Raw genomic sequence first — 16,400 nt, 5'->3', positions numbered from 1 at the left:
ATCAAAGGGAAGATGAGAGTGAAGGGCTGGCTGGAAATTGACGTCTGCAACATAGCAAATGAGTTGTCTTTTTAATTTGGCCTTAGCCTGAACAGCAAATCTATGTGCTTTGTCTCTTTGCTCATTAATGCATTTGCTTTATGAAGGAAAATAAGCCCCCTCCATTAGAAGTGACCATGTTTTATAAACAGCTAAAAAGAATCAAGCTGTAATGCAAGCCTTGAATCAATGTCACTAGGTTCCCAAAGAGTTGATGTGGAAACTCTATAATGTATATCTACATTTAGTGGATTTTAAAGCTTATTATTAGTTGTTTATATTTTTACTCTTGTGCATGTGCTCAGAGACCTTGGCAAGATGAGCATTTTATAAATCTAATAAATAAGTAATTGAAGCGACCCAATCAATACTTCCCCAGGGAGAGGGAGGAAGGCACTCAGCTCTGCATTAAAGTCAAGGTCCCCACTTCTGCTCAACTCTCAGGAAAGCAGAGATAGGCCTGCTAAAGCCACAGGCCTAGAAGGAAATGTGCTTCTCACTGGAGTGGGATAAGGGCAGTGTGTTTGCTCTATCTAAATCATCCCTCAACATCTGGGCAGGGATGTGGGACAGGGGAGAGCAGATCAGTTCACTCTACTCAGCTCCACACACTGGGCACAAACATGGCTCAGGCAAGAGGCTAGACTTGCTCCCTATGCTGCACTGGAAATGCAAAGCCTAGGCTCACTGGTTGTGTGTGTGTGTGTGTGTGTGTGTGTGTGTGTGTGTGTGTGTGTGTGTGTGCGCGCATGGTTGTTGTTTGTTTGTTTTTGAGCCTGGGCACTATCTCTGAGTTGTGTCTCTCAAGATTGGTATACTACCACTTGAGCCACACCTTCACTTTCGAACTTTTAGAGATAAGAGTCTCATGGGCTTTGCTGCCCAGGCTGGCTTCAAACCATGATTCTCAAAGTTCAGCCTCCTGAGTAGCTGGGATTGCAGATATAAGCCACCAGTACTTGGCTAGGCTCACTCTTAAATTTTCTGGGGAAGTCTTCCTGTCAAACCACACAGAGCATTTCTCTCCAGTGTGATATTTCACACAACTCCATAGCCCTACTGGCTCCAAGGGGAATTCCAAGCTAAGTCTCCTGAAGAGGCCTAAAGTCTATTAGTGCAGAGGATTTGCCTGCTCCTGGTCGAACTCCCATGCAGGTGCTTTGTCCCTGAAGTTGGGATTCATTCTGATTCTACAGATCACCCAATTATAAGGAATCCTGGCTGATGGAAGGATGAATAGCCTCTTACTCTCCTAAAATCACCAGCTGGCAAGCAGATTTATACCTACTGACTATTCCATAGAAGAGAAACAGGCTGAGCTGCTACTTGATATACTTATCTAAAGAGAGAAAATGGTCAAACTGGTTAAACCCACAATATGAAAGAGGACTTAGTTTTTTAAGAATCTAATCACACTTTTCAACCTCCAAAGTGTATTTAAGCAATCACCCTGCCTTCAGGCAAATCTAGCTTTCAGATGCCAAAGGCAAACAGAGCATGCATGATTTTCAAAGATTCTGAAAAAGAAGCTTCTTCTACAATCAAATCTTGCATGAACTACCTTCACTGTCAAGATAATTGCTATTTATGACTGTTCTACAATGGTTTGCTAAAGTCACTCAATACTTGCTTGTTAAATTTTCAGAACTTTTAGGGCCTGGACACTGTTGTTTAGATTTTTGCTCAAGGTTGGTGTTTTATCACTTGAGCCACAACTTCACTTCTGGCTTTATGCTGGCTAACTGGAGCTGAGATTTTAATAGACTTTCTTTCTTGGGCTGGCTTCAAACCTTGATCCTCAGATCTCAGCCTCCTAAAGAGCTAAGATGGCAGGCCTGAGACACTGGTGCCCAGTTATATTTCACAACTTTTTTGAGTTTATTGACTTCATGATTTTAGGAGAATAAAATCACCCAAGGTGGGAATATTTACACCATAGAAATTAGAAAACATTCCAGTTAGGGTCCCAAATCCTCCCCTCAACAAGCTCTGATTATTAAATATTCATCAACACACCATTGTCATATGCTTTACAAAACTTTATAAAGCACTTGGTGCTTGCTAGGCAGGGCACTCTACCACTTGAGCCATACCTCCAGACCAAGTCATGCATTTTTAAATAAGTTCTCAAGTGATGTCAGTGACCTTAATCCAAGGTCAGACTTTGATTTCAGGGACCTACCAGCAATTAAACCAATTTTTCTTGCATATTAACATTCTAATATTTGCACACATTCTAAAAGCTTTAATAAAAACATCTACAACTACCCAAAAATCCATATAAATCAGAGAATAGCCTTACTGGTTTAATAAAACACACTAAAAATTTCCCTAAGTGTCTGATTATGAGTGCATACAATTACAGAGATGTCATTCAATGCACAAAAAGGCTACATACCATTAAACCCACCCACTGTAAACTGGAAATGTTCTAAATTGAAAATGCACTTGCTATAAGCAACACGAAAGTTACATGAACTTTATATAAAGCCATGTGGCCACTAATTATAGGAACACAGCACAACAAAGAACATGGTGTTGGTTCTCCTCATGATTGTAGAAGACAGGACTTAGCCCCATGGCTCATTGCCACTGCCCAGTGTTCAGAGAGAGGACTGCACTGCACTGCTAGCCTAGTGAAAGGTTGAGAGCCAAAACCCCAAGCGAGGATTCTTTACATGTGTGAAGTTGCATCATCATCAAATTAAAAAAAGAAAAACTTCAACCCAAACCATGTTAAGTCAAGGATTGTCCAGATAAGGAAGATATTAATGCAGTGTTTGTTATTACTTTTACTTTACTCCAAATTATATACATATATAATATTTATAATATATGATATGAATATAATAGATAATTTTAAAGTTATATGTGTATATTATTATGTATTCTACTCAAAGAACCAAGATCAAAGGGCACAGGTAAAGTTACTCTTTGTTATTCATCTTGTAACTTTACACAAAGTGTCTGTGAACTGACAGTGAGCAATAAATTGGAATCTTCATGATGCATGTTGCCCATAGTGATGTCTATGGCTAAGTGAAAGCCCATGAGGCTGGGCATAACAGGGGAGAGGAAAAAATAGTTGGTCACAGGACTGGTACTGAATATAATTGCTGAGCTGGGGGAGTGTGTAGAATCACTGGGTAGAGTCAAAGAGCTAGAGGTGTTATCCCCCGCCCTGTCACTTCCTTGCTGTGCACATGGGAGGGAGCAGAGTCTATCCTTTCTGCACAGCAAGGATCTATGGTCCTAAGCCACCTAGCAGCTCTCACCCATTGGTGGAAGAGCCTAGTCACCTGCACCAGCAGCACCTTCCAAACTCATGGAATTAAAAATAAAAATTATAATCAGGGTAAACAATGGATCTTTCTATGTCATCATATGCTCTAGGAGAGAAGGTTCTGGAAGAAATGAGGAGAAAAAAACAATTTAGTATTTTACTGTAAAAAATATTTGAGTAGAGCCTTGATTCATCTTCCTTCCTCACTGAACAAGAATTCCCAGTGGCTAACCCATGAGCTTCCCCGGTCAGATCTGGCTTCCCTTGAGGGAGCGAGAGCTTGGGCAGGCAATAAAATCTACTAGATCCTAGTGTTTCCAGTGATACTGTCTATTTCATGAAGTTGTGTTGAGGAGTTAAGAATAGCTATAAATGTATAACACTTTAACACAAAACCTAGCACAGAGCATGGCCTCAATAAATTAAAAAGAGAAAGACAAAGACAGAGCCACATGTTCTTGTGGAACTGAGGTAGAAAACGCAATCCTGTTATTCTCACAGTCACTTCTCTGATTTCTAGATTAGAAGCTGCATAGCATCACACTTCGGAATAAAGCCCATTAAAGGAATATTGACAGGGTAGAGAATTTCATTCCCTATGATTGACTACTGATAGGCCCAGTGAGTGGTAGTGGTAGAGGTAATATTCATTCTTCCATTCCAAAAGAGACAGAGACGGATGGACCAAAACAGACAGTCATGCTGAGAGAGCAAGAACCTATTAGCTCCAGGACTTCATCATGGATAAAGTGACCATAAGGAAAATAAGGTTTCAGACTTTCTGTACCCTGGCCTTGCTGTGGCCAAGTAGAAAGTTCACTTGCCTCATCAATTCTGCCCACAGCCCCAGTTCCCCACACTGTGATATCCACAGCTCTCACACATGCCTGACTTTCCACTATATCCTGCCTTGCAATGGAAATCCCATGGACAGGACTCCACTGGCCCAGAGTGGGGTCTATAGCAGGGTGGCCCAGAGAGATAGATGTCCAGTAAACATTTGCTGAAGGTACAGACGGACTCTAAATTACTTGTTACTCAGAAGAACCATGTAAGAATTTTCAGTCCATTAAAACAATATAAATAGAAACTAACAGCTGAAAAATAGACTGGCAATAATAGTTCTTATTACTTATAATGAGCAGCTTTATTTGCCGTTTCAAACTTCAATAGCAAAGACGAAAGTAAAAAGGCCTTAGCAAGAGCCAAAAGATCAACACAGGTATGAACACTCTTCATGTTTAGATATTCCAAGCCTCTCCACTTAGCTATTTCTTTTTCAGTTCCTAAATGCTGACACTGCTGGACCCTCAGAACCTGTTCCCAACTCTGCACCATGGCAGAAGGCCCTTTGCATCCTGGCCCCAGTCTCTCTCCATTGTTACCTCCTGCCATTGTCCTCTCAATACTTACTCTGTCAGTGTCCAAATTACCTCAACATGAATCTCCATGCCTCACAGGGAAACAGTATTCCTGCTCCTCCTCATGCATGTGGAGCCCACTTATGAAAATTCCTGGATTCTTCCAGCTAGAATATACCATTCCTCTCTTCTCGGGGGCTCTTTACCTGAGGATATCCCATTTGCTGAGATATCAGCTCTCTACTAGGCTACCAACTTCAGGACTATGCCATACAGGTGATGTATAAATATTTATTCCCAGTTCCCAGTACACAGCACATGCTCAGTAATGTGCTCTTTGAAAGAACAAATTGAAGTATGTATTTCCACTTCTACAAACCCTCTATTATCCCATCCCAAGCTCTTTGAGGCAGGCTTTTTAGAACAAAACTAAACAATGTTTTCCAGGCACCTTTTTTTTGTGCCAGTCCTAGGGCTTGAACTCTTGGCCTGGGCACTGCCCCTGAATTCCTTTTGCTCAAGGAATAACATTCTACCACTTGAGCCATACCACTTGCAGATTTTTCTGTGATTAATTGGAAATAAGAGACTCATGGACTTTCTTTCCTTCCTGGGCTGGCTTTGAACTGCAACCCTCAGATCTCAGCCTCCTAAGTAGCCAGGATTACAGGCATCAGGCACCAGTGCCTATCTGGGTCCCTTTTATTAACTTTTATCTTCAGAAGTCTTCTCTGAAGTTGGGGCTGGTATTCTCACTTTACACATAAAGGAAATGAGAACAAGAGAGGCCTGAATTACAGAAAAAAGACCATGGTGGAGTTTAAATCAAACTTCAATGCCCAATCCTTCTGCTACTCTACCGTGCCTCAAGTTAAAAAAAAATCCATTATTTCAAAAGATGTTCTCTTCTCAATTCTCCATCACAATTCACATATCTTAAGCTACATCTTTCCCATCTAGTGGTATCTGACTACCAAACTTTTGTCTACTCCACCTAGCACTCATTTTTCTCTTCTCAATTCTCTAGTGTCTCCACTGTTCCTCTAGTGAGTCAGTATTTCCTGTCCAAGTCATGTGAATGGCTTTGAAACAACTTACAGAAATTATTCAATTTGTATACCAAATAAACCCAACAACAGCAACAGAAACAATACATAAAGTCTTCTTTTCCCCTCACAATTCAGTTTAATCAGGAGAAGAAGGCGGGGAGGAGGAGGGGAGAGGATGGGGGAAGAGGAAGGAAGGAAGGAAGGAAGGAAGGAAGGAAGGAAGGAAGGAAGGAAGGAAGGAAGGAAGGAAGGAAGGAAGGAAGGAAGGGGAAGGAGGGGAAGGGGATTAGGAGAGGGAGGAGTGAGGAGAAGGTGGAGGCGTTGGAGGAGGAAGAGGAAGAAGAGGAAGGAGAAAAGGAAGAAGAAGAAAGAGATGATATGGATTGAGCATTAACCTTATGCTAAGAGCACCATGGCAGGGTACTGAGGACAGGGAGATAACAAAACAGAATTATTGGCCTTAAGTAGCTTTTAGGTTCCTGGGCAAACTGGTGAGCATATTCTTTCAATGATAGGCTAAGCATTTCTCTGGAAGATTCCTTACAGTAACCTAAATGCACTAAGAGTGACTTCGTTCATCCTGCCAGGATCAGGAAAGCTTCCTGGAGAAAGTAGGGCCTGTGTGTCAGCTTAAAGAAAGAAGTAAGAAATAGCCAAGTAAATATTTGGGAAAATGGCACTTCTGAAAGGAGTAATTTATGGTCTGTGGCAAGTGCTGACAACACCATACAGAAACTTTCAAGGTCTCTGGCATATTTTTAGTGTACTGTCATATAGGATTTGTGTCATCCATGAATAATCAATTAGGACCCAATACAGAGGCTAGGCAAAAGTCTACATAGATGGCAACTATCTCTTTATTGTTACTTTAAAAATTCTCTCTGTTGCTAAGCACCTGAGATTCACACTTGTGATCATAGCTACTTAGAATGCTTAGATCTTAGGATCAGATTTCAAAGCCAGCCTGAGTGGAAAAGTTCATGAGACTCCATTTCCAATTGACCAGCAAAAAGCTGGAAGTAGAGGCATGGATCAAATGGTAGAGCACTGTCCTTGAACAAAAAAGCCAAGTAAGAAGCCCTGAGTTTAAGTTCTAGTACTAACACACACACACACACACACACACACACACACACTTCTCTGTGAAACAAACAACTCTTATGAGATGAGTTAGTGCAAAAGGACCATAGGGGCTGAGGAAAACTTTTTTGAAACATCATCATTGTGCAATAGTTATAGACTGTGACCACCTCAGAGAGACAGCTAACAGACGATCCCCCACATGCTGCTCCCAAAGCACATTCATAGACCTGCGTCCCATTGCCACCTTCTCAATCATTGTGTCTTTCTATTAGCCACTCAGATTCTGTTAGAAACTGGGCAAGAATCTTTCTCTCTCTACACAACAACTTGATGTGACTTAACTCAAGCACAAATAAATCAGCTCCAATCACTCTCACTGTGGGAAATGTAGTTTGATTTTATATCATGTATTTTATCTTCTAATAAAAAGATAATCTCTAATTTTAATAAGTCATCAACTTTGAGGTTGAACTAGCTCTAAAGACTGATATTTTAGTACACTGAGGGGGTTGAAAGAGCTAACATGTTAAAACCAAAAAGAAGTCAATTTCACTTATGGTTCTACCAATTGCTAGCTCTGGGTATATGAATATATTTCTTTGGGTCACAATTAACTTGAGTCTTAAAATGCAGGATTATTATAAAAATTAGAGAAAAAATGATTCTATCATCTGCTGCACAGTAGCCTGATCAGTAAATGTTAACTTTAATGTAGATCTCAGGTAATTTTTAAATTAACTTTTAGGAATCCTCAATTGTGTGTATGTAGCCTAAATTAGTAAAGAGAAGATAAAAACAGTTTTAAAGATATTGATAAAGGGATCAATTAGCAGAGCTCCCAAATTGTCTGCAGAGAGGTCTTCTGACATGAACCAGAAAAGGAGATCATTGCAAGTGATTTAGTAAAGAAAATACATCCAGGAGAGAGAGAAGCCGGTTGTTGCGGGGGTGGGGGGTGGTGGTGGAGGAAAAGCAAAACAAGGTTATAGTCTGAGTGAAATCTCAGCCTCAGCTTAACTCCCAGCCACTTCCAGCTGTGTGTGTGTGTGTGTGTGTGTGTGTGCACCTGCATGTGTATGTGTGGCATTTGTGCTTGCTGAGACTGGAGAAGGAGCTCCACTAGCCCAAGGTTAGTCCTCTAATGGTGCCAATGGCTCAAATCTGAAATCCTGGCTACACAGGAAGCTGAAGATTCTGGTTCAAAGCCATCCTGGGAAGACAAATCTGAGAGACACTTATCTCTAATTAACCAGCAAGAGCTGAAAGTGGAGGTGTGGTTCAAGTCATAAAGCACCATCTTTATGTCAAAATGCTAAGGGAAAGCATAAGGCCCTGAGTTCAAACCCTAGTACCAGCACAAAAAGGAAAGTAAATGAATAAATAAAAGAAGGTTCTACTGCTAGCCTGACCAGAAGAGAAGGTTTGAGGGTAGGTAAGTAGAGCCCTGTCAACATCTACAATATCTACAATGTGAATCAAGACCACATTATGAGATACAGGGAAAACAGTTGAAGATACAGGCTTAGGCAACAACTTTCTCTAATAGCTCAGGAAATAAAAGCAATAACTGTTTATTGTAATTGGACCCAAACAAAAAGCTGCCCATCAAAAGTAAAAATTACTAAATACACAGCCCACAGAATGGGACAAGGGACTGATCTACAGAATATATAAAAAGCTCAAAATTAAACACAAATAATACCCCAATTAATAAATGGACAAATGGAAAAACACAATTACCAAAAGAAGCGCAATGATCAATAAATAAGTGAAAACATTATCATCATCTCCACTCTTAAAGAAAATGTAAATCCAAACTACACTGAGATTCTGCCTCAGTCTAGTTTTAATGATTATCATCAAGAAAAACAAATACTGGTGAAGATATAGGGAAAAGGGCACTATTGGTGGGAATGTAAATTAGTGCAGCCACTATGGAAATCAGGTTCCTAAACAGAGCTACATCATGATGCTGCTAAACAATTCCTGGGCATATATCTGAAGGAGTGTAAGCCAAACAACAGAGTACCAGCATACCATATTTACTACAGCATTATTCACAATAAACAATCAACCTAGTCACAAAAGCCTAGTTATCGACTCAACCACCAACTGATGGCCAGATGAAGAAAATGTGGGTTATATACGACATGAAATAGCATTTAGCCATAAAGAAGAAATTGTTTGCAGGAAAAATAGATAGAACTGGAGATCATCATGTTAAGTAAAATGATCCAGACTCAGAAAGACAAATATTACACATTTTCTGTCATATGTGCAAGCTAGATCAGATGTACAGGAAAAAAAAGATGGCCAAGAACATAAATGGAAGAGTATAGGAAGGGGAACAAGAGGGAAGTAAGAGAAGGAAAAGAGGGGCTGGGGATATGGCCTAGTGGCAAGAGTGCTTGCCTCCTATACATGAGGCCCTGGGTTCAATTCCCCAGCACCACATATACAGAAAATGGCCAGAAGTGGCAGTGTGGCTCAAGTGGCAGAGTGCTAGCCTTGAGCAAAAAGAAGCCAGGGACAGTGCTCAGGCCCTGAGTCCAAGCCCCAGGACTGGCCAAAAAAAAAAAAAAAGAGAAGGAAAAGAGAGATCAAAGGACAGAGAATCTGATCGATGCACAGACCATGGGATCAACGGATTGAGTGCTTGTATGAAAAGGTCATAGTAAAACCCATTGTAAAAAAGCTGCGAGAAAGATTTTTAAAAAAAGATGAAAGATAGCCTCTTTAACAAATTGTGCTGGAAAAACTGGCTCAACACATGCAACAAACTAAAACTAGATCCTTATATATCACCCTGCACCAAAGTCAATTCCAAATGGATTAACGACCTCGAAATCAAAACAGACACCCTGAAAACACTAAAGGAAGAAGTAGGAGAAACACTTGGGCTCCTTGGTGCAGGACGGAACGTCCTGAACAAAGACCCAGAAAGGCTACAAATCAAAGAAAGGTTGGACAAATGGGACTGCATCAAACTGCAGAGCTTCTGCACGGCAAAGGACATAGCTTGCAAGATAAACAGAAAGCCCACAGACTGGGAGAAGTTCTTTACCGGCCATTCAACGGACAAAGGCCTCATATCTAAAATATATGCAGAACTAAAATAATTACCTTCCTCCAAAACAAAACTGCAAAGAACTAATAGCCCACTCATCAAGTGGGCTAAAGCCCTACAAAGAGACTTCTCTGATGAGGAAATGAGAATGGCCAAGAGACATATGAAAAAATGCTCTACATCACTGGCCATGAAGGAAATGCAAATCAAAACAACATTGAGATTCCATCTCACCCCAGTAAGAATGTCATATATCAAGAAAACTAACAATAACAGTTGTTGGAGGGGATGTGGCCAAAAGGGAACCCTACTTCATTGTTGGTGGGAATGTAAACTGGTTCAGCCACTCTGGCAAGCAGTATGGAGAGTCCTCAGAAGGCTAAATGTAGAACGCCCCTATGACCCAGCAACCCCACTTTTGGGTATTTATCCAAAAAACCACAAACAAAATCACAGTAATGCCTCCAGCACAACAATGTTCATCACAGCACAATTTGTCATAGCGAGAATCTGGAACCAACCTAGATGCCCCTCCGTAGACGAATGGATCAGGAAAATGTGGTACATATACACAATGGAATTTTATGCCTCTATCAGAAAGAATGACATTGCCCCATTTGTAAGGAAATGGAAGGACTTGGAAAAAATTATACTAAGTGAAGTGAGCCAGACCCAAAGAAACATGGACTCTATGGTCTCCCTTATTGGGAATAATTAGCACAGGTTTAGGCAAGTCACAGCAGAGGATCACAAGAGCCCAATAGCTATACCCTTATGATCACATAAGATGATGCTAAGTGAAATGAACTCCATTTTATGGAAATGATTGTTATATCACAGTTGTAACTACTTTCAACATCCCATGTGTATCTGTAGTTTCTACTATTGATGATGTTCGTGTATCACCTTCTTGTGATTGTATCTACACTATCTCTGTAATCTTATCTGAGTGTATGGGAAACAGTGTGTACTGGTATTAGAATTAGGAAATTCAAAGGGAATACCAAAATTGAGAGACAAAGGGTAAAATAAGAGAAACAACAACAAAAGCAATACTTGCAAAACTGTTTGGTGTAAGTGAACTGAATACTGCAGCAGGGAGGAAAGGGGGAGGAGGGAGGGGGGTATGAGGGACAAGGTAACAAACAGTACAGAAATGTATCCAATGCCTAATGTATGAAACTGTAACCTCTCTGTACATCAGTTTTATAATAAAAACTTAAAAAAAAGGATGATACAAAAAGGAAAAATGATAAGGAGAGTAATAGAAGAGGTGAATATGATCAAAGCATATTATGTACATAGAAGGAAATACCACAACAAATTGTACAAGAAATGTACCCACTGCTTTATGTATGAAACTGTAACCCTTCTGTACATCACTTTGACAATAAATAATTATTCAAAAAAAAAAAGAAATCCCTAACTTCTGTGCAATTAATATGCACTAATGAAAATAAACTTCTAAAGAATGACATGGAAATGTTTGTGTCAGTTCTTCCTTTAACTTCTTGGATGTGATCATCACCAAATGCTGTACACTTTAAGTGTAAACTCATTTCTTTCTTTGAATACACACACACACATATCAATCAATCCACATACACACACACACACACACACACACACACATATTTATATTTTCCCTAAGTTTGAAGTCAGTGTTTCCTAGGAGTATAAAACTCAATTTTTAAAGTTTGCCTTCAGGCATCAAAAAATGAGCTCTTCAATCTGTTATGTTGTGTTTTTCTCCAGCAAAAAAAAGGTAGTGTACCATTTGCTAATAAAAGGCCCAGACCCTTCTCAGACTGAAGCAATTGAGAAAGGGCACGGCCCATTCCTCAGACACCACAAGAGAAAGCTGACAGCAATCATTTCATGGCCCTTTTAGATATGCATATTCATCTAACCAATCACAGCAATCTGAGATTCTGGGATGCAGTTTAAATTGAGTTTTAACTATTCTGTGTCTGGCCAGTACAGGTCTGAAAATTCTGTTTGACTCAAATAAACTCTTGAAATTTAAATAATAATTTCCTATATATCTCCATCCTTTTCCACAGTAGGGAATGATGATTTGGACCCTGCCGGTTGTCAATCAGAGACTTTGCAGAGTGAGTTGAATATTTAGATTAGGTCATGAGGTCATCAGAAGATTAACTAACAGGACATTACAAATAACCATAGAACTATGAAATGTCAAAATAATTTCTAGGTAATATGTGCAATTAATTTCTTGGAGTCATGAATGCTTCCATATGCTACCCTTCAATTTTTCTAATACTGTTTCTAATTTAGCAATTTATAATTTAAAACAATTATGTCATCATGTGGGGAAGACCAGAACTAAATAGCAGGATATATTCTGTGACAAAGATTCTCTAATTAATCGAACTCGACTTGGGTTCTTTTGAACTCTTCTTCAACTAGGACTAACTTTTAGACTTCAGTAGCCTTCATTTCCCACATTTAGAAAGAATTGTGCTAAATTAGCTTAACCCAAACCCCTCTCCCCCAACCTCCAAACCTGTCCCCTTTCCATATTCAGCCACCCTGATGTGTCTTCAACAAAAATCCTGGTAGGTTGGTTCAGCCAGAATCCCACTTAGCATCCCTCAACACACTTCTCACTAGTAATTTTCCATCCTTCATCCCACATCCTTATTCTTGGCTGTGCATTCTCATTTATCCATGTTCTATCTGGAATTTAACCCAGGTCTACATTGAGGTCTCTTTCCCATATTGCAATAGTTAAGAATAAAATATAATTTATTGTTTGAACTACTATGCAGCTCTTGTGTACTTTGATATTTTAAAACACTATAAATGAATCACAAAGAATTTCTGAGGACAATTAATAGGTTCCTTAAATGTGTGTGTGTGTGTGTGTGTGTGTGTGTGTGTGTGTTCCAGTTTTAAGTAAATGAGTGGTAAATTATCACAATGGCTGCCAACCACAAGGATCCAGGCCTGCAAGGGCTCAGGAGATGAATAGAAAACATCTGAGAGAGAAGAAAAAGAGGAGAAGGAGAGAAGTTTGTCTTCCTCAAACAAAATGCTGGGCACCAGTGGCTCATACCTGTAACCCTAGATACTCAGGAAACTGAGATCTGAGGATTGCAGTTTAAACCCAACCAGGATAGGAAAGTTCATGAGAATTTTATCTTCAGTTAACCACTGAAGATAGACATAAGTGGAGATGTGGCCCAAGTGGTAGAACACTACCCTGGAGCAAGAAAACTCAGGGTTAGTGCCCAGGCCCTGATCTCAAACTCCAGGACCAGTATACACACACACACACACACACACACACACACACACACACACACACACTCACCGACTCATCAATTACTATGGTTACAAAACATGTATAATGAACTATGACTAAATATGCTAGAATGAATGTTAAAGTGATAGGAAGTATCAAGGACTAAGCTTGGTGTCTTTTCCACTTGACATATTTGAATTTTGAAATTTTTACTGGGTTTTAATTCTTTTTTTTTTTTTGGCCAGTCCTGGGCCTTGGACTCAGGGCCTGAGCACTGTCCCTGGCTTCTTCCCGCTCAAGGCTAGCACTCTGCCACTTGAGCCACAGCGCCACTTCTGGCCGTTTTCTGTATATGTGGTGCTGGGGAATCGAACCTAGGGCCTCGTGTATCCGAGGCAGGCACTCTTGCCACTAGGCTATATCCCCAGCCCTGGGTTTAAATTCTTTATTGCTTTCTCATGCACTCTTTTTAAAATTTCAGACCTTTAGAACTTGATCATATTAAGTGGTATAAGATATAAGATGGACAACTGAGAAGTCAAGCCCAAACAAATATTGCTGATTTTCAAGAATGCCAACAAATGATATTATCTAAAACTGAGGCCATTGTTTTCTATTTTCAGACTTTCATTTTACACACCTGTACATGACAGATACTTTTTTTCAAATATGCTCTTTTATTAGTGATACCTGGGCTGGTTTCTTTGAAACATGTATGGGTAAGAAAATAGAGTATAATGTAATAGAATGGAATTTTCAGGTCTCATTGGGAAGATGATGTCCTAAACCATCACATGCCAGCTGAGAGAGACAATAAACACAGACAAATAGGACAGAAGATTCTCAAGGACCATGGCCAATCAAATATTTTCCAACAAACAAAATACAAGAAGGAAGTCTAGGGATAGAAGAAGGCATTAAAGAGATGTACTTATATAATGAATAGCCTCCTCTTCCCTCCTGCCCCGTCCCTTAGCACTACCAATAGTGGGAATTCCAGACCAAGACAGCAAGGTGCTATTGATTAGTCAGAATAATAATATGATAATTGACTCTTTTAGAGATACTACACCTCTAGTTTTAGGAAAAACACTTTATTGGAGAAAAGAAGGGACATGATGCTGTAAACTTATATTCTGACCATAAAATGCTAAAGGGAGGTCTTGTCCAGGTATTGACTTTATGGATACTCATTGTTGATATCCTTTCAACATCATTTATATTAAATATTTCAAAGTCAAAAGTAAGAGGAAAAAATTGTGATTGACATGTATGAGGAAAATTATTTAGAAGATGAAATCAGGCAAAACTACTTTCCTACTTTTCATTTTCCTTCTTCCCACATAAGAAAAAGTTATGATACAGTCAGGAAGCAGATATGGGAAACACAGAGCCTTAAGAGAGGGAAGAGGTAACAAGCTGGATAAGAAATGTACTCACTGCCTTACATATTAAACTGTAACCCTCTGTACAAAAAAAATATTAAACTGCCTTTTTGGTTTCATAAAAAAAAAAAAGAAAGGGCTAGAGGAAAGACAGAAGAAACCTAAGTCTAGATTTCTGGTAACAAAGTTGCCCAAGTAAGTCAGGGAAACTCCAAGCCTAGACAGGTAGAGAGCAATAAAATAGATAGAGCTTCATGGTTTTTGCAAACTGAAAGAACTTGGGCCAGCCTCCTTCATGTCTGTGTCTCCAAATTTTCAAGAACATTCTGTCAGTGAGGCCTGGGCAGATAGATGACAGAACCTGGATAGGAACACACAATACTATGAACTGTGACCTGCAAGCAGGAAGATAAACAGCCAGCGCCATACAAGCAGGACTACGAAGGCTACAGGTGCATCATCTCCCCTTTCTGTGCAACTTTGTCAGCCTGGAAGCACCATCTTACCTTCTGCTCAGAAACAGAAATACCACCTGAGGAAATGGAGGGGAAACTGAGGAATCCTGAATCAATAGACAATGCTGAACTTTCTGTGATTACTCATAGTTCCGTGAGCTTGCCTGGAAAGGTTAATTTTCTGCTACCCAAGGCAAAAATGGCTAAAATTAAATATTTTTTGAAGTATGGAAAAATAAAGCCACATGTCTTTTTCTTTCTCCTCAGACATGAGCCTGTTCAATGTCCAATCCAATAGTAGATAATTCACCAGTTCTTTCTCCCACTGCCCATAGCATTAGAAGCAAACACAAATATGACATGAAGGATAAATCATTATGGGATATACATGTAAATCTACTTCTAAAAATCACTTTGAAATCATCCACACTCACAGAGGAAAGGTTATATGCAAATTATGTAGACAGTGTTTATTCTGGGTTATGGAATGCATGACATTTCAATATGGATGAGTCTAGTAGTTCAAGTCTTTACTTCAAACAGAACAATGAAGCATTAAAAATTCTGACTCCAACATCAGGAAATCACTTAGCTATTGAACTACTTCCCCCCTGAAGCCCATGGAATTCCGGGAAGAAATAACTAAGGGAGGGAGGGCTGCCTAGCTTAGTCAAACAAGGATGGAAAGGGGGCCATTGTCAGAACTCACACTACATGGAAATCAATACAACATGGAGTGACTGGGCATGTCAACTAAATAAGAAGTGGCTCATAACTTAGAAGCAATATCTTCTCAGCATAAAACTATATTTGAGAATATTTACTTTTACCTATAAAGAGGGTGTTTCAAGGGAGAATAACAAGAGATGGCAGATCCCCAATAATGGGAAACACAGACTGTAGATAATAGTAATAGTAATAATAATGCCAGTAATATCACCACATGTGTCTGGCAGACTTTTAGAGGGAATATATGATTGTGTTGATGGTTTTATAGACAGGACAGTAGCTACTAAAGTTGTAGAAGACCCTCAGATGAGTTTTTCTTTAATTCCTACACATATTTATGTTTGTTGTTGTTCTTCACACAGATTTCTTTTACAAATGATCCAGGGCCTAAATGTGGGAAAGGCTCAACTAATTGACTCCACTCAAGTCTTACCAGGACTGCAAAAGCTGATGAACATTCTCCACACTCTTCCCTCCCACTCACTCCACCCAGAACTCAGGCCCGTTTACAGTTACTAATTGAGGCTGAGATGACTCTTCTGCTTTCAATTTGGAATATTAATACCTCACTAAAGACTTAAAGAATTTGAGTAAGATCAGGTCATTGATTTTTCTCTGTCTCTGTGTCTCTGTCTGTCTCTGTCTCTGTCTCTGTCTCTGTCTCTGTCTCTGTCTCTCTCT

General features: G+C 39.7%; 1 protein-coding gene across 2 annotated transcripts in view; it reads right to left on the bottom strand.

Annotated features, from left to right (window-relative positions):
- Positions 1-16,400, bottom strand: part of Ntrk2 (neurotrophic receptor tyrosine kinase 2) — a 364,133-nt gene that overhangs the window by 248,166 nt on the left and 99,567 nt on the right. The gene's annotated exons all lie outside the window — the stretch shown is intronic.

This window comes from Perognathus longimembris, chromosome 1, assembly GCF_023159225.1.
Source record: "Perognathus longimembris pacificus isolate PPM17 chromosome 1, ASM2315922v1, whole genome shotgun sequence".
NCBI classification, from domain to species: domain Eukaryota; kingdom Metazoa; phylum Chordata; class Mammalia; order Rodentia; family Heteromyidae; genus Perognathus; species Perognathus longimembris.
Note: the sequence above shows the minus strand (reverse complement) of the source record. Positions and strands in the feature narration are given on the sequence as shown.